At 37.1% G+C, this 20,005-nt stretch overlaps 1 long non-coding RNA gene across 1 annotated transcript; it reads left to right on the forward strand.

Moving 5' to 3' along the window:
* Positions 1-284: 284 nt before the first annotated feature.
* Positions 285-16,173, forward strand: LOC130558361 (uncharacterized). The gene is made up of 3 exons (XR_008963421.1): positions 285-398; positions 13,881-13,938; positions 15,981-16,173. It is a non-coding gene; the product is annotated as an uncharacterized LOC130558361 (long non-coding RNA).
* The last annotated feature ends 3,832 nt before the right edge of the window (positions 16,174-20,005 follow it).

The following is a 20,005-nucleotide window of genomic DNA, read 5'->3' on the forward strand; positions in this document are numbered from 1 at the left end:
TGGCAGTGAGGCAGAGGGTGTCGGTGATGGTATAGATGGAGCGTGGTCGTAGCTTCCTCTCTTTCCGTTCCCCCTCTCGTCGGCGTTCTCCCGTGGGTGGTACAACCTGGAAGATTACAAAACACCCCTCCCATGTGTCTCTCCACTCTCTGTGCCAGGCTGAGCCTACCAATCTCCTTCTGCTGGAGCGCGTGAGTGTGAGAGCCAAGTTGGGAAGTGAGAAGCGAGGTAGAGACATAGACAGTTAATGAGAGAGAGGGCGAGGGAGAGAGAGAGAGAGAGGAAGTATGAACGCATGTGTGTGTGTGAGAGAGAGAGAGATCAGAGCTGGGAAGCTCAAGAAACAACAGGACCCAATCAGCTCTTCTGTCTGCAAAGATCATGAGAACACCTGATGGGTAAGTGCAAATACACAAACATGCTTATTCTCATTGTGTGTGTTCTCATGCCTGAGGCCCTGCAGACTACAGATCCTTTATTTAAAGTGTGACACTTCTAAAGTGCATGTGTTCTCTGTCATTAAATTGTGCTAACCTGTCCACCATCGCTTGCGATCTGTCAAGATGTGCCGTGGATGGCAATCCTTCCCTTTAGCTTCCCTTAAAACAATGAGATATTTCCAAGATCCACACAGGACAAAAAAAAGCGCACGTCTAACTCTATTTCTACACGACAGAAAACGCCATAAGTCCAGAAGTCACTGCGCAATCCTAAAAGACAAAGAGCACCATTCACTGCGAAAGTGATCAATGCACAGACGGAATTGGTTCGCGACAAACACGTACACATGTGCACATGCGTGTTCAAATGCACACGCGCTGACACGCGCACACCTCACGATCAGATAAGTATAGGATTTTCAGGAGTCAATATATAAGCCGCCTTTTGATCCTCGAGAAGATGGTAGACGGTTGGGCGGCTTTAAATGCGAAATGCTTTAAGAAGCATTGCCTTAGACTGAGCCATTAGGAATAAACAAGAATAAGGACATTTTGGAATTCAACAGATACGTTTTAGCCTCTGTGCTGTAATGGCTGTGGTTTTAATGTGAGGAGACCTGCAAGGCCAATGTCTCTATGATGGGAGCAGTCAGAGGTCAGGTGTGGTCTCCCTGTCGTGGCACCGAATGAACCTTGCCCGGGTGTCAGTCAGGGACTAATGCTGACCTGCATACAAATCAATCATCTTTTTATTAAAATGCTGTGTATGTTAAAATTATTTTGAATTATACTTGTGAATATGTCTATATTAAGTTCTGTAGATACACACACATACATACAGCTTATGCACAAATCAATTTTATTTGTGCATGTGTGTGTATTGAAATATAAGACACCTTTACCTATGTGTGTACATATGTGTGGTGTAGGAATGCCTTTGCGTCTGTGTACGTACATACAGGTAATGTATGTGCGCGATGTATGACTCTGTGTGTGTTTGTCAGTGGGGGGCTTCATTAGCGAGCTGAAAAAAAGTGTGGACACCAGCCTGTGTCTCACCCACGTCCATCCACACAGGAGGCGTCCACCTGACATTTCCTGCTCTGAGCTTTACTATAACACGAAAGGCCATTTAGCACCCTAACGGCACACAATCCACTGACACCACGCACATATGATGAAAAATCTGCCCTAGGGGCGTATTTAGTGAAAATAAAAATTAGAAGCATGATTATTGGAATGGGTAACAACGATTTACAGCTAGAAGCCTAAGACCGTCACTATTGACAGATGAATGGTTCAAAATGTAAAAAAAATGACACACAGATTTAGGTTCCCACATACAGTATACATGTGTATGTGTGTGGCTTGCATGTGATGCATTCCTTTGAATAGAGTTGACGTACGATAATGGCTACTTGATGATGTTGAATGAGAAACTGCCTCATAAAGCAATACGGTTCCGCCCGATGTGCAATATGGCTTCACATGATGCCTTGAATAATAGCCCTTATTGTGACAAAGGCCGTCTAGGTGCACTACAAACCACGATATGGTTGTGCATTAAACTCCAAATATGCGTTTTTATCATCACACCCTGACGAAATACTTTCCAGCATATTGCGACTTTTTACACTTCCGTACGCTGTGTTGCGTTTAGGCCTGTTTTTCATTATCTTAATTGAGGAAAGCATCTGTCAAGGTTCATTTTAAGCCATGTTTAAAAGTCTTACACCCTGATTATGACACGATTTAGTTCTCCACTCACACACGCTCGCTCGCTCATGTTTGCAGTATAGTATTTGTACTCACTTGCGCTCCATATGCTCGCTGTGGCTTTGGGTGTGGTGCCGTATACAACCAAATGCCGGTCTAGCCGTGAGGATTTACCTAAGCCGTGTGTCTGTGTGCAGTTGTGTAACGCTGTTGGTTTTTCTTGTATGAGAGGCAATTAATTGCTGCGAGATGCCAAACATGCATGACTGACCTTATATTTTACAATTTCAATGACCAACGGGATGCATTAACCATTATTCCAATTCCACCGAGCACCTGCAAGATTTCTTCATAAGTACTGTTTTGCTAGCTGTGCTATACATACATCTGCTTCAGAGTGACCAAAACAAAGATGAAACATAAATGAGACTACAGTATTTCTGTATATACTGTATCTAAACCTAACATATTGGACGAATGTGCTGTGTTAAATAATACTAGCATTATTCGATCTGTATAATGCGAAGCCCTCCCTGTGGAGGCGCTCACAAAATGGCCGTAGACTCAGAGCTGCCCACAGGCTCTGTGATTGACAGAAAATTCCTGCGAGGATAGATGTGCACTATATGGCGAGCAGCTCAGGAAGTGTGTGTAGGCAGAATCACCGGCGTGCCAGAAAGGTTCCTCGTCTTTGTTCTCTAAACCCCAACCGGTAACAAAGGCAGTTAGAAAGCAATTAATTAGATTTTCTAACGAACGCATTTCCGTTGCGTTTGCATTTGTGCAATGCAAATCAAATCGGATGCACGGTAAAGACGTGGGGAGATAAAGCTACATGTGCACGTAAAGCAAGTGTGTTGTGTGCTTTGTGTTCAATGTGTGGAGGTTTAATAATTGATTAATCACATTTAAATGTTAAACTCAACATGTTTTCTACTTACTAAACAGGTGAAATGGCTACTTTGGTAGATGTCGCATAATCAATATTCGTAACTTTATTAAACATCATATATTATATGATGATATATGTATATATTAGAACAAAAAGTGAATAAAAGTTGTATTTTATCTAATAGCAATTTATCACAAATTTTATTGCAACCATCACAGTCGACGTTCAAAATTCTCAAAACAGAAAACTAAAGTGATTCAGCCACCACATTAATTTATTCCTGTGTGAACGCATTCAACAACTGTATGAATTTATCTCGAAAAAATTAAATAATGCCAAAAATTTAATTTACAATAATCTTTAATACGACTATTGTGTGTTAAGGCGGCAGCTGTGAAGAGTGTTTAAGCGACACAGTATGGAAAGCCCCAACTGCATTCTCTGCTGCACAATATTGATTCGAGACAAGCTATTATTATTAACGTCAATGAAGTTATTACGAATAAACCCCGTACGTGCAAAAATGTATTGGCATGTATTATTCTTTCGGTTAATCCTCAGTTTGGTCCTGAGGCGCTCATTAATACAAAACTCAATTCAGAGGCACAATAACGCAGATATCAGACAAAAGCTTCTCATCTGAGCAAATGCACAATACCAGCGCTGATTAGTCTGTTAAAGAGATAACATGACTCCCATCCCCCACCATACATACCTATCTCGCGCTCTCTCTCTCTGTGTGTATCTGTCTCTCGCTCATTTTTCTCATTGATTGGTTTCCCATGCCGGAATTAGCCTTCCATTTCCGTTCCTGAGCTGTGTTCCCTCCTACTCGATTTTCTCTACATCACACTATCCATAGCCATCCATATTTATCCGTGGACAAAGCAATACAACGTGTGACAGTTTGGAATGTTGTTATGTGTGTTTCTCTGTTTTATGCTTTGTTGTTGAATAAGGAAACATTGATGATACTATACTAACTATAAAGAAACCCCTTTAGTCAGCTGAATGGGGGCAGGGGGCTTTCCTTTCATGAGCCGCTCTCGTGAATTCTGACATCCGTGTTAAAGCACTACAGCCAATATGTAATGATGCCATTAAAAGTTATTAATAAAACAGTAAGGGTGTGTTTGTGTGTGTAGCATCAGTGTTCCCCGAAGGGCTCGTAAAGCAGATGTGTTCTACATCCACATCTCTTTGATGCTTGTTTGTAGGGTTTTTCTATGTTCTTCCACATTCTCACACACACACACACACACACACGGACCAGCGTGCACATGCACGTACATGTTGCGCTCAGGCACGCGCACACGTGTCATGTGACCGCACTGGTGTCTCTCTGGAGTTCTTTGTGTTGAGCCTCTCTCACTGTCATACACCACACACACGTGTTCCTGTGTGCGTGTATGTTCTCTGTTGCTCTTGCATATCTGCACACACGCTCACACACACTGCGTGGGTTTTGTGTGGGTGGAGAAAGTGGAGAACAATGATGGGTGCTCTTGTCTGTCTGGTCGCCGGTGTGAGGGTGTGTGTGTACACACCTGTGCACGTGAGTGTCTGTGGGTCTCCAGTGTGATGCATAAAGGTAAGCACTTTCTTCTGATAGTTCTGCTTCTTGTTTTTACTCGTTCTTTCATTTTTTTGGTGACATTCTTTCACTTTTCGGAGATGCTGCACGTGCTTTGTGATTGTATTGTTCACATTATTTTGTTATTCTTGAATATTCTTTGAAGCTTGATCCAAATTCAGATTGAATTCACGTTCGCTAAGTGTCCACTGACTGCCTTTGTCTTTTCACCACCCACTTCCCACATGACCACGGGCTTCTTAAATACACAACAGAATATTTCTTCGATTTTTTTCATCGTAAATTAATCTTAAACGAAACATTTTTGTTTTAAGTCCTCCATTATTCGCTATCCTCTCCATTCCTGTTTTCATGACTTCTCATTTATTCTTTACCGTAAGGTGGCAAGAACCCACATTCCATCACACACGTCTACTAAAGGACTCGCCTGGCTTTGCGCGCTCTCTCTCTCTCTCTCTCTCTCTCTCTCTCTTTCTTTGCTCCTCTGCGTCTCCCTTCCCTCATTGTCCTCATCTGCTGCCTGACAGAAACGTGCCGTATCCGTGCTCGCCTATTTCCATATCAAAAGGTGAGATATCACCACAGAAGTGTTTGGCGGGAAATTTCAGTAATTATTATGACAGCTCTTTTTCAAAACATGACCGGGTCCAAAGAATGGATTCATGGAGATTTAATTGAGCTTTCCTTATACGTTTTAGCCTTGGTTTTATCTGCTCGTAGCTCTACCGGCCGTAAGAGGCATTATCAGAGGCTTTTTAGATGCCTGTGCCAGAATTGCTTTCAGCTGTGAGGAGATATTGTGCACCCTTCTTATCACGAGAACACAACTGAGTCTAGAACACTATAGTGTGTACTGACATGTACAAATCCTATTTTTGCTCATATGGACTATTACAAAATAGATATATTTATGTCTCAGATGATGTCAGTTTCTATGTAGTCTCCTGGGCAATTCCAACGTTATGGATGTGACATTTTGCGTTATGGACGTGACATAAAAATGCTCAGAGAATGAATTTGTTACGAATATATTGAACCATCTGTTTATATTTTACTAAACCCTTGTTGATAGAGTCTAAACATAAAATGTTTTTCTATTTTAAAAAAGGGAAATAAACATGCCTTATGGATGTGACAAAAAAAGGAAGACGACAAACTTCGTAGGATTTCTGTGAAATAAAATGCACAATCATGAAGCAAGAATATAATGAATGGAGAAGGGATGCCTCTTTATAGAACATAAAATAGTTACTTTATTTTAATTTTCATGTGTCCATTTATGAGGAATATGTAGCGTTACGGCTGTGACAATCCTGAAAATGGCACTTACCTGACTAAAAAATCATGCACTAAAAATGAAACAAATGCTTTTTACAAATTTGAAGAGAGATCTCACATGGGTATTTGAACCACCAAATGTTAATATCTGTGCTGTTACCATAGTAAAAAACGTTGGTAAAAAAAGAATTGTGGTAAGTTTGACATTTTCACAGAATTGCCCTCCTGCAGCCATACATACCTTGCTTTTTGCAACTTAAAACTGCCCAATAGCCACCTATTTTAAAGGGACAGATATTGAAAGCAATCAATCACAGTTCATTTGCTTATGTACCGTTTAGGGGAGTGGTTTTAGTAAGATATAATAGATTAAAACAAAATTAAATTAAAAAAATATATATACATCTTTGTAATATACTGTATATGAAAAATCTTTGTACTTTACATTAAAACATCTGTGCGCCCTTATTAGGAGACAGATGTTGTGTAAACTCAGTCAGATTAATGTTACTAGATCAAGAAAGTCTTTGTTTTGTGGGCAATAAGCAGTTAGTGAATGGCTGTTCTGTGGACCCGTGAGGTTGTCTTTTGGCAGAGCAACCACAGGTGTGGTTCACCACATTAACTATTAACATGCTTCAATCAGAGGGTTACTGTAGTCTGATAAGTTAAGGGAGCAACACTGAATATTTGGTCATAATAATGGCTACAAACATTATGATACAAAACTAGTTTTCCAAATGATGTGACCTGTATTCATTTAATTATTCCTCTTTGTCATATAACATGAAAGGAATTGTATATGGGGGTGACCGAGTCAAGCTGTCACAAAGCTTAAATAAGGTTTTAAATTAGATAAGGGAAACATCCAAAATATGTACTGGGTGTTGTGATGTCTTCAGGAACCTGGCTGAGAAACACTGCACTTTTTTAGTTTTTGAGCAGAAAAACAATATGTAGGTCATTATATCTTACTGTGGAAGTGATGTCGCTATTGTCACCTAACAATAGACCTGTGTTGGGCAGGCTGGTAGCTAGATTCTATTCATAAAAAAGAAATGTATCAGAGAGCATAGCAAATTTCTAGACAAATGCTACATGGTAGATACTGTATACCTATCACAAATACATAATTATACAAAAAAATTAAAAACTGATGTTTGCTTATGACTTTCATAATGAAAATGAATCAAAACACTTATTAACATGACAGTTGTTAACTTATTACCATGACAGTTAAAATGACACATTTTGGTTTTGAGGACGTTTTGGGTAAATACACACATCATCTATCGCTTTTATTTGTTCCCTGCATTCAGTATTGTTTACCTCTCCAAACGATTCAGTGAGTGAGAAACCACTTTCAATTATTCATACTGAATCCTGAATCGATTAAATTTAGGGCTACATTTATTCTATTATAGTATTTTACCAAAATGTTTTCCTTAAAAGCGTGCTTTTACTGTACTATTTTAATGCATTTTTAAGATTCCCAAAACTTTTCCTTTTAAGAAAATTGACCATTGTTTATAGACTGTTTCAGCACCAACAGCATAAACAAACATTACAGTATGTGGCCCAAACTTAACTTCTGGTAGACCTCTGCAAACAATCAATAATTGTTAAGTAGTTTTAATTTAATTTAATGCAATTAATATACAATAAAATGTTAATATAAATGAATATTAATATAAGTTAAATATAAAAAAATGTTTACCTTATAACCAAACACCAACCGAAAGTTAACTTTGGGCCAGGCGTGTGCATCCGATGAAACCATCTATACAGTAACAGATATTTTCTGCTTTCTTTGTCGTAAACTTTCACCACAAATTTACCTTTGTCTCTCTATAGAAACCAACCATGATATTTGTAGTAGGTTTAAAACATGTAAAAACATGTTTAAACATGTTCTATAGTAAAACTATGGTTACATTTTCTAAGGGACTGTTTATAATCCACATTAGACAACTCTGTGCATGCACACAGCACAGAACTGTACCCTTTCAACATAGATCACAGATCTGACTAGTCAGTGCGATGACGGCATCCACTTTTAATGAAATATATGAGTACGCTACCCAGAATCCTTTGCCATATTTCTCAATGCTTTGTAGTTCACACAGAGTCATCGGTTTTGTGTTCAGTGGAGTGGAAGAATCTGGCGTGAACTGTAGACTCATCCTCATGTGAACTTGGTCTCTCCCTCCCTTGTGTCCCTCTCTCTCCTCTACCATCCACTCCCTGGACTTTCATTTCTGCAGTTTAACATGCCACACAAGGGTCAGCAGCGTAAATAAATCTCTGTTGAATATGCTTTAGAGTTACTGCTTTTTTTAAAGGCGCACATTTTGACCCAAAATGTGTAGAATTTTTTTAGACACTTTCTTTGTCGGCTATTTATCAGGAAATCTACAAATGTGGGATTAAGTGGGACATTTAGTGGGCTGTTTTTTATATTTTTAAATGTTTCATGTCTGAGCCGTCATCTTAAAAAACAGGTTAAAACTTTTCTTTAACACTACACCTGTCATTGACCAATCTGTCAATGTCTAAGCATTGAAATTGCATTGCCAGTGTATAAGAGGATTAGTTACATAGCATTAGTGTGCTGTCTGCGGCGGGAGTGTGTCGACACTGGGATTATGACATGAGGATAATTGGCATTTTTCATGGAATGCCAAAAGACACTTAACAAAAACGACAAACAAAACACACATCCAATGAAAATACTGGCATTAGTAAGCCGTTTGTAAGTTAATATCGATATGCTTTTGAAATCTTCCTGTGTGTTTGTACTGATCAGAAAAGATTTCACAACCTTTCACCATGACGCCTCAATTGCCTTGACTCTATAATCCTGAGAAGAGCTCTTAATATGTCTGATTTAATAGAAGGCAAGACCTCCATAGCTGCTGATCTGAAGTCAGCACTACTGTCATCTTCACGGATCCTTAGTTTTTACTGTAGAAAGAACAATCACACATTTGTTTTTGTCCAGCACACATCCATTCAGGCATCAAACACATTAGATTCTGCTCTTCACTGCACAGACATACAAAGAGTTTGTAGCACTAATTTGCGGTGTCTGTTTTCAGGACGACATTGCTTGCGCCCGTGGCAGTCTTTAAATGGATTTCACACCCATACCTCCTCAGTGGGAGATTTTCTGATGCTGGGCCCCAATTTAGCCGCAAACTGTCAGCAGTTTTACATTCGCTGCTTGCGGATAACAGATGCTTGTATTCCATCAATTGTAACTGCAGGGATTAAAGAAAATATGGATTGTGAACTCTTAAAGCACACTTTTATGTGTATATACATGAATAATCTGAGAATCTGTTTTTTTATCCCTAACATTATTTTTGACACATCTCAAATTATATTTGCTCCCAAAAGTTGTTTGCCGTTTAAATAACACTGAAGAACATTTTTTCTTACCATGTAAATAATTTCACGCAGGACACATAAGATAGTTTATGATGATTTAACTGTGTTCAGAAAATGTTTTATTTTAGTTTGTCGATTTCATATTTTGATCATTATTTTTTTTTACATCAATATGTTAATATAGTAATCTACATATTAAAGGGAAAGTTCACCCAATAATACAAATTCTGTCATCATTTACTCACCCGCAAATTGTTCCAAATCTGTATAAAGTTCTTTGTTCTGATGAACACAGAGAAAGATATTTGGAAGAATGCTTGTAACCAAACAGTTCTTGGCCACCATTGACTACCGTATTAGGAAGCATTACAATGATGGTTAAAAGTGCCCCAGAACTGTTTGCTTTCCTACATTCTTCGAAATATCTTCTTTGTACAAAGAAATGTACAAAGCAATACCATTTGGTTGCAATCATTCTTCCAAATATCTTTAATCAAAACAATGAAATTTATACAGATTTGGAAGAACTCCAGGGTGAGTTAATGATAACAGAATTTTCATTTTTTGGTGAGCTGTCCCTTTAAATTCATTTCCAGCAACTTTACTGTAATCTTCATATAACAATAATATGAAATCTGTTACACACAGTATAATGATATCTTACTGGTACTGATGCGGAATTTAATATAACCCCTATATAGTGTACATATGGCCACTATACGCTTTAGAAAAGTGGGACCGTAACATCAGCCATTTTGTTTTTCTTTCACACATTTCACACACTTACACACACACATTCATACACACGTGATTTATACATTCAGGTTTTTATAATTCGCTTTCTCTAAGACAGACTTCACTTAAGCCCCGCCGGAGTGGAACTTAGCAGATATGAAATGAAAAATAATCCCTTGAGCTCTAGAAAGGGATGGCGAAGAAGAAGAGTCTGATCTGTGGAAGAATGAAGCAGGTTTAAAATGGTAATCGCGTCATTCTGCCACCGTTGCGTTGTGCTTTTACATTTCACACCTTCTACACTGTCATGTGTCTCTTTATTTGTTTCAGTCCCTTTTCTCAGCGTTTCTCTCCTCAGCAGAATACATCGCACCGCATCGATCTGCTCACAGTGCAAAGAAGAAGAATCATGCCCTAAACACTGTTACATTCACAGTGGCACTGTATGTGGAGCGGCGTGTTGTTCTAGATAATAATACGTGTTGCCCCAGTAACTGCTGAGATGGCCTAGTCCGTATGGCAATCTATATTTTTACACACATTTATAACGGGCAGCAATCATTTGGTCCTTGCCCCCGGGCTTCACAATAATTCTGTAAAATTAAAGTCTCCTTTCTGGCTGCTCCAATTACCCATCCTAATTTTAAAAGGTTGTGGACGGATATTTCTTATCACCGTTCACTGTAGGCATTTCTATTATCTGTAAAAGTGGGATGGGAAGATCTACTGCCATCTCGATTCAAATGTGAATGTATTAATTGTGATTGTCACCGTGGAAATGAGAAACAAGGACCGAATCACAATTTCAACATCATTAGTCAAAAACATCATGCATAAATGTCTTTGCCCTTATGTTAACATTCATTTTTATAATCAACACTATTGTACTATAATCAACACTATTGTACTCATAAATAAATCATAATGCTCCACAAAAACAATATCTGCTGAAGAAATACAATTTCCTGCAGTGAAAGTACTGAAGTCTCACAGATTAAATCAGCATGCTGGAAGCCGGCAATTATCTGAAAGGGAGAAGGTTAATGTACTGTACACTTAACCGTCTATCAGTCTCTAGCCCACACCAGAAATGATCTTTCAAAGTCAGTAATGGGTTTCTGTGGAGTAATCATGTGCTCAGAAAGGAAAAAAACAGCTGTGTTAGACCGTCTAGCTGCTGAGAGTGTGATGTGCTCGGCTCTCTTCAGCTTCACTCTGTGTCCATGTGTGTGTGTGCGGATTGTCCATCCTGCTATACAGCCATCAATAGATTTAAAGCAATTGCAAAAATATAACCTGACAACACGTTGCATGTGGTCAGTTTATAAACAGTGTAAATTTTAAATATAAATGTTCATAAAAATAAACTTTATAAAAAATGTATAAATAAAATTCATCCATCAATCTTTTCATCTAATTGTTCATCTTTGTACTGTAAAATTATCTCCCATTTCTCATTAACACTTCTATTTTACATTTAAGGTGCGAATACGTGTTTTTCTGTGTCTTTGGTGTGTTATAAGTTGCCCATGCATGTATTAGACACGTAAAATTGCAAAAATTAAAGTGTTGGAACAAAAGATGCATTCTGCTCACCCAGACCTGCCTGAAACACCTTGTGTAACCACACCCCCACAAATTTATGTCAGATCATGGTATGATTTGACTAAGACCGCCCAAATGTATACGCAAGTAAGGTGGGCGTACCTGTCAGTACAGTTGCTTTAGAACCTGATGTTCCAAATATGGTAAGAGGCGTCACATTACGTCACACACTTGCAGTATTCGACCAATCACTACGCACTGGTTAACTGGCCAATCATAGCACACCTCGCTTTTCAGAGCGATGAGCTTTGTAAAAAATCCGCACGTTTCAGAGAGACGGGGCAAAGAGGAGCTATTAACATGCACGGTATGTGGAAAATACAGCGTTTTTGAACCTTAAATCGTGTATACACATTGCATTACATCTGAAACAAACGATAATATTCGTTTTAGCCGTGTCATATGATCCCTTTAAATTTTTTCAGTAGAAAAAATAGACCTAAGTATCAACTATTAAAAAAAAACATTTTAGTGGGTCAAAAAATTACAATGTACTTCATGCTTCCATCGAGGGAACCTTGTGGAAACAGAGAACAATATTTCACATTCAAGCATGATAAGATGAATCATTGCAGCGTGCGATATCACATGCTCACAAATCATCAGTGCTTTGCTCGATAAAAGTGAATCTTTTTTCACGAACGTTACGGCCTGACTAATTCGTTCATTTGATCGCAGCACTGCTAGTGAGAGGAGAATTATTCATGGTCCAGTTTGTCAGCTTTTGTCCTTGGACCGGTTAGTCAATTAATAAACACTCGTGCCAGAACAGCAGCGAGTGGGCAGCGGCAGAAAGCCTCCGCTCAATCAATGAGTGTAATCATATGACTTGAATCTGATATTGAGCGCGGGTGCGAGCCAGGTGATTAATGACACTGTTAACTGTGAAAAACGACTCTGGCTGCTGGTGACCCAACCGCTCATGGACAAAGCCAGAAGTACGCTCTTGTCTTCTTTAAAACTTGTCATTTTCTATTTCTCTGTTTCAATGTTCGCCTGGTCTACCATCTCTCTCTGTCTCTCTCTCTCTCGTATGTTGACTGCCAATAACAATACAAATAGTGATTCAAATTGTTCTTTGGGTGACCTAGGTTTTATGGCTGTTTTATTTATTCATATATTTTTGCCAACAAAGACCAATCAGGACTTTTATTCTGTACTCTCACAATGCGAATAGCAGTGTAAATGTTGACTTTTGGGTGTATCTTTAGAAAGCAAGGATAATAGGAAACTAAAATCCCAAATTAACGTTTACTATAATGAAATAAATATATTCATATATACATGTGCGTGTGCGTGTGTGTGTCCTCTGTCGACTTTTTTATAGATTAGAAAGCAACAGCACAAACAAACGTTACCGCGCATGCACGCTTTTGTGGCCCAAACTTAACTTCCGGTTCATATACGCAAAGATTAGAGTCCCTGTAAATTATTTCTAATAACATGCAAAAAAATAAGTAAATGACATTAGTAAGTTAAAAGTATGTCTAGCCAGTATTATTTTGGGTTACCAGTAAAAGAACCGTTACTTGGCTAAACTTGAATGGGTTACACGACCCATTCAACAAATTGTTTATTAAAAAATTATAAACAAAAAATATTAATTTATATTAATATAAGTTAAATAAAAATAGAAATTATTATATTATTATCCTCTAGCCAGACCAATCAACAAATGCAGACCGGAAGTTAACTTCAGGTCAGGTGCGCGCGTCCGATGAAACCGTCTATAAATCCAATTAAATTATGTTTATTTCGAAATGGAAAAATGCAGAAAGGTTTGTGGGAGATTTAATGATAGGTTAAGGGGATACAATATACAGTTTGTACAGTATAAAAAATTGTTACATTTATGGAAAGGCCTCATAAAACATGAAAACTCAATGTGTGTGCGTGTGTCATACTGAAACTGCTTTCTCAGAGATTTCTTCAAGCGCTCAGGTTTTATTTACTTTTCAATAATTTCATGCTAATGTAACCTTTTACTTTGGACCATTCAAGTAAATCTCCCTTCAGAAATTGAAATTGTGCTTGAAATATTTAATTACAGCATTCACTCTTTAAAAACAGTTCAAGTAGATAATAACAGATTGTTGGTTTTTTCCCTGTCCTTTCAATCTTTTATATTATGGCTGTTATTGTTGATTTTTTTATAATTTGATTAACAAATAGCAGTTTGAAAAAAGAGATGTTAATAATAATGTGTCCTTTTTGTGTGTTTTTTTTTCAGCAGCAGCAGACGTCAGAAAGATTCTTCATGAATGATGTTGATAAAGACCTTCTGAAGTGTAAGTTTAATACAGACATGATGTTTCACATTCACATGATCTGTTATAATAATATAATGTCCACATATTGACCTATCTGAGTCGTTGTAAATGCATAAACAAACAAAAAATAATAATAAACTATACTTTTTCAGTTCGTGTTTACATCATTATGAAGCACAGCTGGATCAGTATTAGCAGACGCTTACATTCAAACTGAGCTTATTCTTCTGCGAGATTAGAGTGTCGACGTGACACTGAGGAAAAAATAACTATATCCTCTTTAATGTACGTAAAGATTTACATACCCTGCAAGAATATCAAAGCCTAAAATAAATGATTAAAAAATATTTTACCAAAACATCTAAAAATCATTTTTAACAGTATCACAAACACACTTTCAATTATTTTTTGTGTTTACAAGTGCAAGCAAATTAGTAATTTTAAACATTATACATTTGACTAAAAATCCTTACAATTCATGCATTATTGAAATCTATAGTAGTTAAATTATATAGCCTAAGCTAGACTACAAAAACATTTACAATTGTAAAGAGGCATTTATTTTGTAGCTTGAATATAAAAATGTGTGCAAAAAAGATGCACATGAAAGATGCTCTGTATTAATATTCATCTTCATTCATATTCATCTTGAATAAATGACTCAGTTTCTGCATTGTCATCCCTTCCGCTCTTTTGGCTGTGCGGTACTAGTGTCCGTTATGTAGCACAGCTGTATTTCCTTTCCTCTCTTTGTTAAGAGTGACAGGTAGAAGAGTAGCCGCGTGCCCATTGTGTCACTGTGTGTGAAAGTGAGTGTGTGTCTTTGAATGCTGTGAAAGCAGCAGGCTGACATGCCAATAGCTCTTTTCAGCAAATGTAACCCCGACAGCATGCCGTCTCCCTTTTAGTACTTTTATTCCCTCGTTCTCTACTTCCCCCGCTCTACTCGTATTCTGTTTTGGTGTCTGTTTAGTTGATTCTAAACTGATAACTGTTTTATTTGTGTTATGTATTTCAGTGCATTGCATTTTGAACATTATTTATTTAGAATTATTACACGTTGTCAGGTGAATAAATATCGTTGGTGGCAAATGGTTCCATCAATGACAAAATATTAATTCTCGTAAAGCGCTTATCTTAGAAGGCTGACAATGTGATGAAATTTGTGTCAGAGTGCATTTATGTGCAAAATAAATGTAGATGCTTTTAGAGATTTAAAAATTATTTCGACATTCAGAAATAGCAAAGAAAATCTATCATAGTTTAAAATAACAATTGTAAATTTGCAAGCTGCAAATATATAATATGATATTAATTTTCAGATAATTTCACCATAGTTCTTAAGATAAAAACAATTCATTACACACATGAAAAGCAGGGATTGTATAAAAAGTATACAAATATTACATGAAAGTGTTTTTCAATCCAACAATATGATTTTACAAGAATTCTACTCTATTGTAATTTAAAGCTAAGAAATATCATTTGTTAACATATTACTTGCGTTTTGCTGGAGGTTGTTCAAAATTGTATTTTTCATTTCATTGCTTTCAGTAAAAGTATTCACAAATTTTTATTATCTACTGCTCATTCAATTTTCATTAATTTTAAACATTTTTTTCATTCCCAAAACTCCCTAATGCATTTTCATCATGAATACTTCACACTAGCTGAGATTATAATATTCACACCAGAACAAATGCTCTTTTGAACCAAAAATGTAATGGCCCTACAGTAAATTGAAACATAATTTTTGAATCATTTAGCATCTTATTAGCCACGGTCACTGTAACTGCTAATCATTACATAATGGAGTTAATGTTATGTGTCTGTACATTATGTTAGACCCGAACTCTTCTGTTCCTCCCCAGTAATGTGTCTGCAATCTAATGTCAATCATTTACTTCAACAAGATGACTGATTTTATCATGTACTGTGCAGCTCAATAGAGGTGTGTTGTATGGATTTTTTAATAGCAATGATGATTGGGCAAGTTCGTAATGGGAGGGGGGAGTGACCAAAATGGCTGCAGAATGACTTGCATTTTGTGGATCCTACAGGGAGCTCCGTAATCATAGCCGGACTAATGAGCAGAAGACGACTTTTAATGGACTTTCCCAAGCATTCAACGAATGTCCGTTTGCTTAATTTAGGAAGAACATGAACAACTGTCTCTATATATTAATGTAGGGAGTAAAACACATAGTATATTTTCTATTTCAGGGGGTATGCTAGCAATTAAATAGCAATACATTTCCCTATTACTACTGGACATCGTTCACATTTAAATGTAAATTATATGTTATTGTTATGTTACAATTCTGTGAATTTCTTCCTATTTAGATTCAATGGATAAAATAGAGTTTGCATGTTATATTAGTTTTCCAATTACAATGTGACTGTTGTAAATAGTACAAACTATAATAATAATAACGTTCTGTGAAATTTCAACACATATATTCCTTTAGTCCTGTGATCTTTGCTTTCCCTGTCACTACCATAATACAGCTCACTTTTATTAAAAACAACACCCTGCTATTTCCAAGGGTTGTAGCATTACTCTTTCTCTCTCAATTGTTCTGTCTCCTCTCTCATTCACATAGAAAGACAAACATTTTTGTTTTCTTTCTGTCTCGCTCTATCCCTCTCTTTCTGACTGCAGTGCCACGCCTGCCAACATACAAATAAGCCCCAGCTTGCTATTAGAAAATAATTTCAGAATTTATCCCAGTACGGACTAAAATAAATAAAGTTATGTAGAAGTAGAACAAATGTAGCTTTAGTAAAATAAATATAGCGTTGTTCTACTATAAATAAAGCAGAATGGAGCAAAGATGGCATTTAGCAATGCTACAGTAACTGTGTAGTGGTTGATAAAGACGGCCATTTTGTCTCTTCAGGCTGTCCCTTTCATTCTCAACTACAGCAAGGAAAACAACCACACAGCATGGAGTAACAATAGTTTATATTTATATTTTTTTCAAATATTAATCGTCTTCATCTATCTTCTGAATCTTGAATAGAAAATGCATGTGTGTGTCCTTTTGGAAAGACAGTATTATTACACACTGAAATCTTTCTAGCAGACTGTCAGTGCCTGCCAAACCTTTGCTGTCAGTCTGGAGATCACACAGCCATCAGAGAGGACGGTTTGTGTGCATGTTTGTGGTTTCTTTAGACACTGCGGAACTGCTTAATGCATGAGGAAAGATCCGGCCCAATAAACCATCACAAGACTTTGCTAGTCTTTATAATGAGCAAACTGCCTTGGATAACAGAATTAAAATCTGCTGTAAAATCTGTAATGTGACGGTGTTTAAGTGTAGCTATCAGATTATTTTCAAAGTTATTTTTTTAAGTACATTACACATTTTTGTGTGGTTGATTGGATTGCTGGCTATTGACATGTTTAATTTTCAATCTAAAACGCTCAATCTATGTTAGTCAGTCTCAGGCAATTTACCCTGACCTGATTTTAAGCAATTTACAGGCAAAGTTTACAGTGAACTGCTAGCATGTCTTAGCACATTTTAAGTTCACCAAGCAATGATTCGATGTTGAAAACGAAATTAAGCCGTTAAAACATTAAGCAGTAAACTAGTAGATGTTAAATTATTAGAATATATGGAGTATTGCAAAATGGCTGGTCCCTAAAATGTCTGTCAACAGATATTTTTACTCCCAGAATGTCACACGGGAAGATTAACTGATCTTTTTTCCATTTCGCTTTTCTGCAATTGGTGCAGTTTGCCTTCGGCAGCTGCATAAGGTGTGATAAGAGTTTAAGAGTTATTTGAGGGCTTTAAAGAGGCCATCAAACACACACAGCATACAGTAGCTATCTAAATGAAGACATACCATAGACTTATTTTATATAAATTTGTATATAATGCTAATTATACTTTAAGCTAATCCTAAAGATAATTAGACTAATCCTACCATAAAAGACACATTTTTGAATTTGAATAAAAAACATTGTTTTCTTTATTAATTCATCTTTTTTCTGGGCAAATTTGCCCCGTCTACAGTTTTGCAAACCCACTTACACTATGCATACATAAAAGCTAACAATGAAGATACATCTCTCTTATGCTATTTTAAATGAGAAATATTAATAATATAAAATAATTATATTATTAACAGTTTTCTAAATTTTTGCTGTCAGACCACAGGCCACATATACGGTTTAAACTACCCGTGTGCAAAATATAATGGAAGGAATGTTTTTTTCTCTCATTAAAAAGGTAAAGTTTCGTTTTTGTGTGTGTTCATACTGCATCTTACTGCCCTTCACAACAATAAGGAATAATGTTAAATAATATTTTGAACATGAAATGTATCTTATCTTCAAATATTGTTTGATGTATTCATATCGCAGTTGTATGTGCACCAAGCGCTAGTCAGACAATCCCAGACACTCGGCTCCTGTCTCTCTGCGTGTTGTTCTGACTGTATGATTGATTCTTCTGTTAGGTCACCTGCTGGGATCTGGAGATATGTTTAAACTGCTAAACAGAATCCCAGAATGTGGGCTGGGTGGGCCAGCGTTCTGCTGAGTAAGCTTTGCTCTCAGAAGGGCTCGGGAGGAACGGGTCTACCCAGAACTTTCATACGAACTCTCAACCGTTTGAGGAGAGAAACCTGACTGGGATTTTGCCATAATACCAACACACACACACACACCAACCTCCAGCTAAGAATAATTTTCTTGAGAGCTTTAATTAGGACTAAAAGCCATTAATGTTTGGGCCAGCGTTTAGCAAGCAGACCGAGCACGACAAACTGCCTCTGTTTGCTGTCGGAGGGGCAGTTTGTCTAGCATTGAGTTTACCTTTGCAGAAATTCACACTGCCCGGCTAATTACGTTGATGGATGAAGAACACTTATTTTTTCCAATATTCATAGCATTTATACTATATCTGTGATAGCTAAATAGAAAAGAATATAGACCCATTCATTTAATACAGTTTACTGTAAAATGTTAGATCCTTAAAAATGTTTTGAGTGGTAAATTAAAAATGAGGCGAAAGGTTGAGATGATCACATAAAAATTACTCAGTAAATAATCAGCTGCACATTTTTACAGTGTATTATACTGTATACAATATGTAAACATCCGACAACAAGATGGTGATGAGACATTGACTTTGGTTTTGTTGGAGGGCTGTGTGTGGGATGTGTGAGATAAATGAGTTGCTTCTGATGTACCAGACAGACTGTCGAATGAACAGCTGGTGCTTCAAAAGTGGCCACAGCACAGTCTGTCAAGAGAATTGCGGTACAAACCCCACTGCAAAAATATCACTTTCCAAAATCAAGACAACAAGCATCAAAACAGTCATTAATGTGTTTCTATTAGGACAATTTGGGCTTGAATTATTCTTTTTACCCAAAGCAACTAAAAGTAAAACGAACTTCAGAAATAGATCATTTCATACATATTTTTTGAAGAAGACCTGTTTTAAAGCGTATTAAAGGGGTAGTCCACACAGATTGATTTTTTTAGCATTTATTTGCTGTCATGTCATTCCAAACCAACATGACTTTCTTTCTTCTGCAGAACACAAAATAAGATATTTTGAAGAATGGCCCCCATCATTGACTGCAGTGTAACCCACAGGTTTTGAACGACATGAGGGTGAATAAATGATGACAGAATTTTTATTTTGAGGTGAGCTATCACTTTAAGCATCAACATCAAAGTCTGTGATGTAACCTCTGATTCATTTCTTGTCATTCTGCGCATTTAGAAAATGCTTTTATCCAAACCGGCCTACACATTCGAGGTATACATTTTTTCAGTACGTGTGTGCTCCCTGTGATTCAAACCTACGATATTGGTCTTGCCAGCACTGTGCTCTGCCATCTGAGCTATAGACATACGCACATCGTTTTCAAAAGATTAAAGTGAGTATCTAAGACCCTTACGCTGTCAAGGTGAGAGCCGCGCTGTTCAAGATATCAGAGTTAATGTAAGATGAACACTGAATCACAGAGGTCAATATGAAAATTAAACTCCATGAGCTTCAATAAGGCGATTAAAATTCTGCTGGCACTGAGCAGAAGGAGAGCATTATTATTTCTG

The sequence above is a fragment of the Triplophysa rosa genome, linkage group LG8 (genome assembly GCF_024868665.1).
Source record: "Triplophysa rosa linkage group LG8, Trosa_1v2, whole genome shotgun sequence".
In the NCBI taxonomy this organism is placed as follows: Eukaryota; Metazoa; Chordata; class Actinopteri; order Cypriniformes; family Nemacheilidae; genus Triplophysa; species Triplophysa rosa.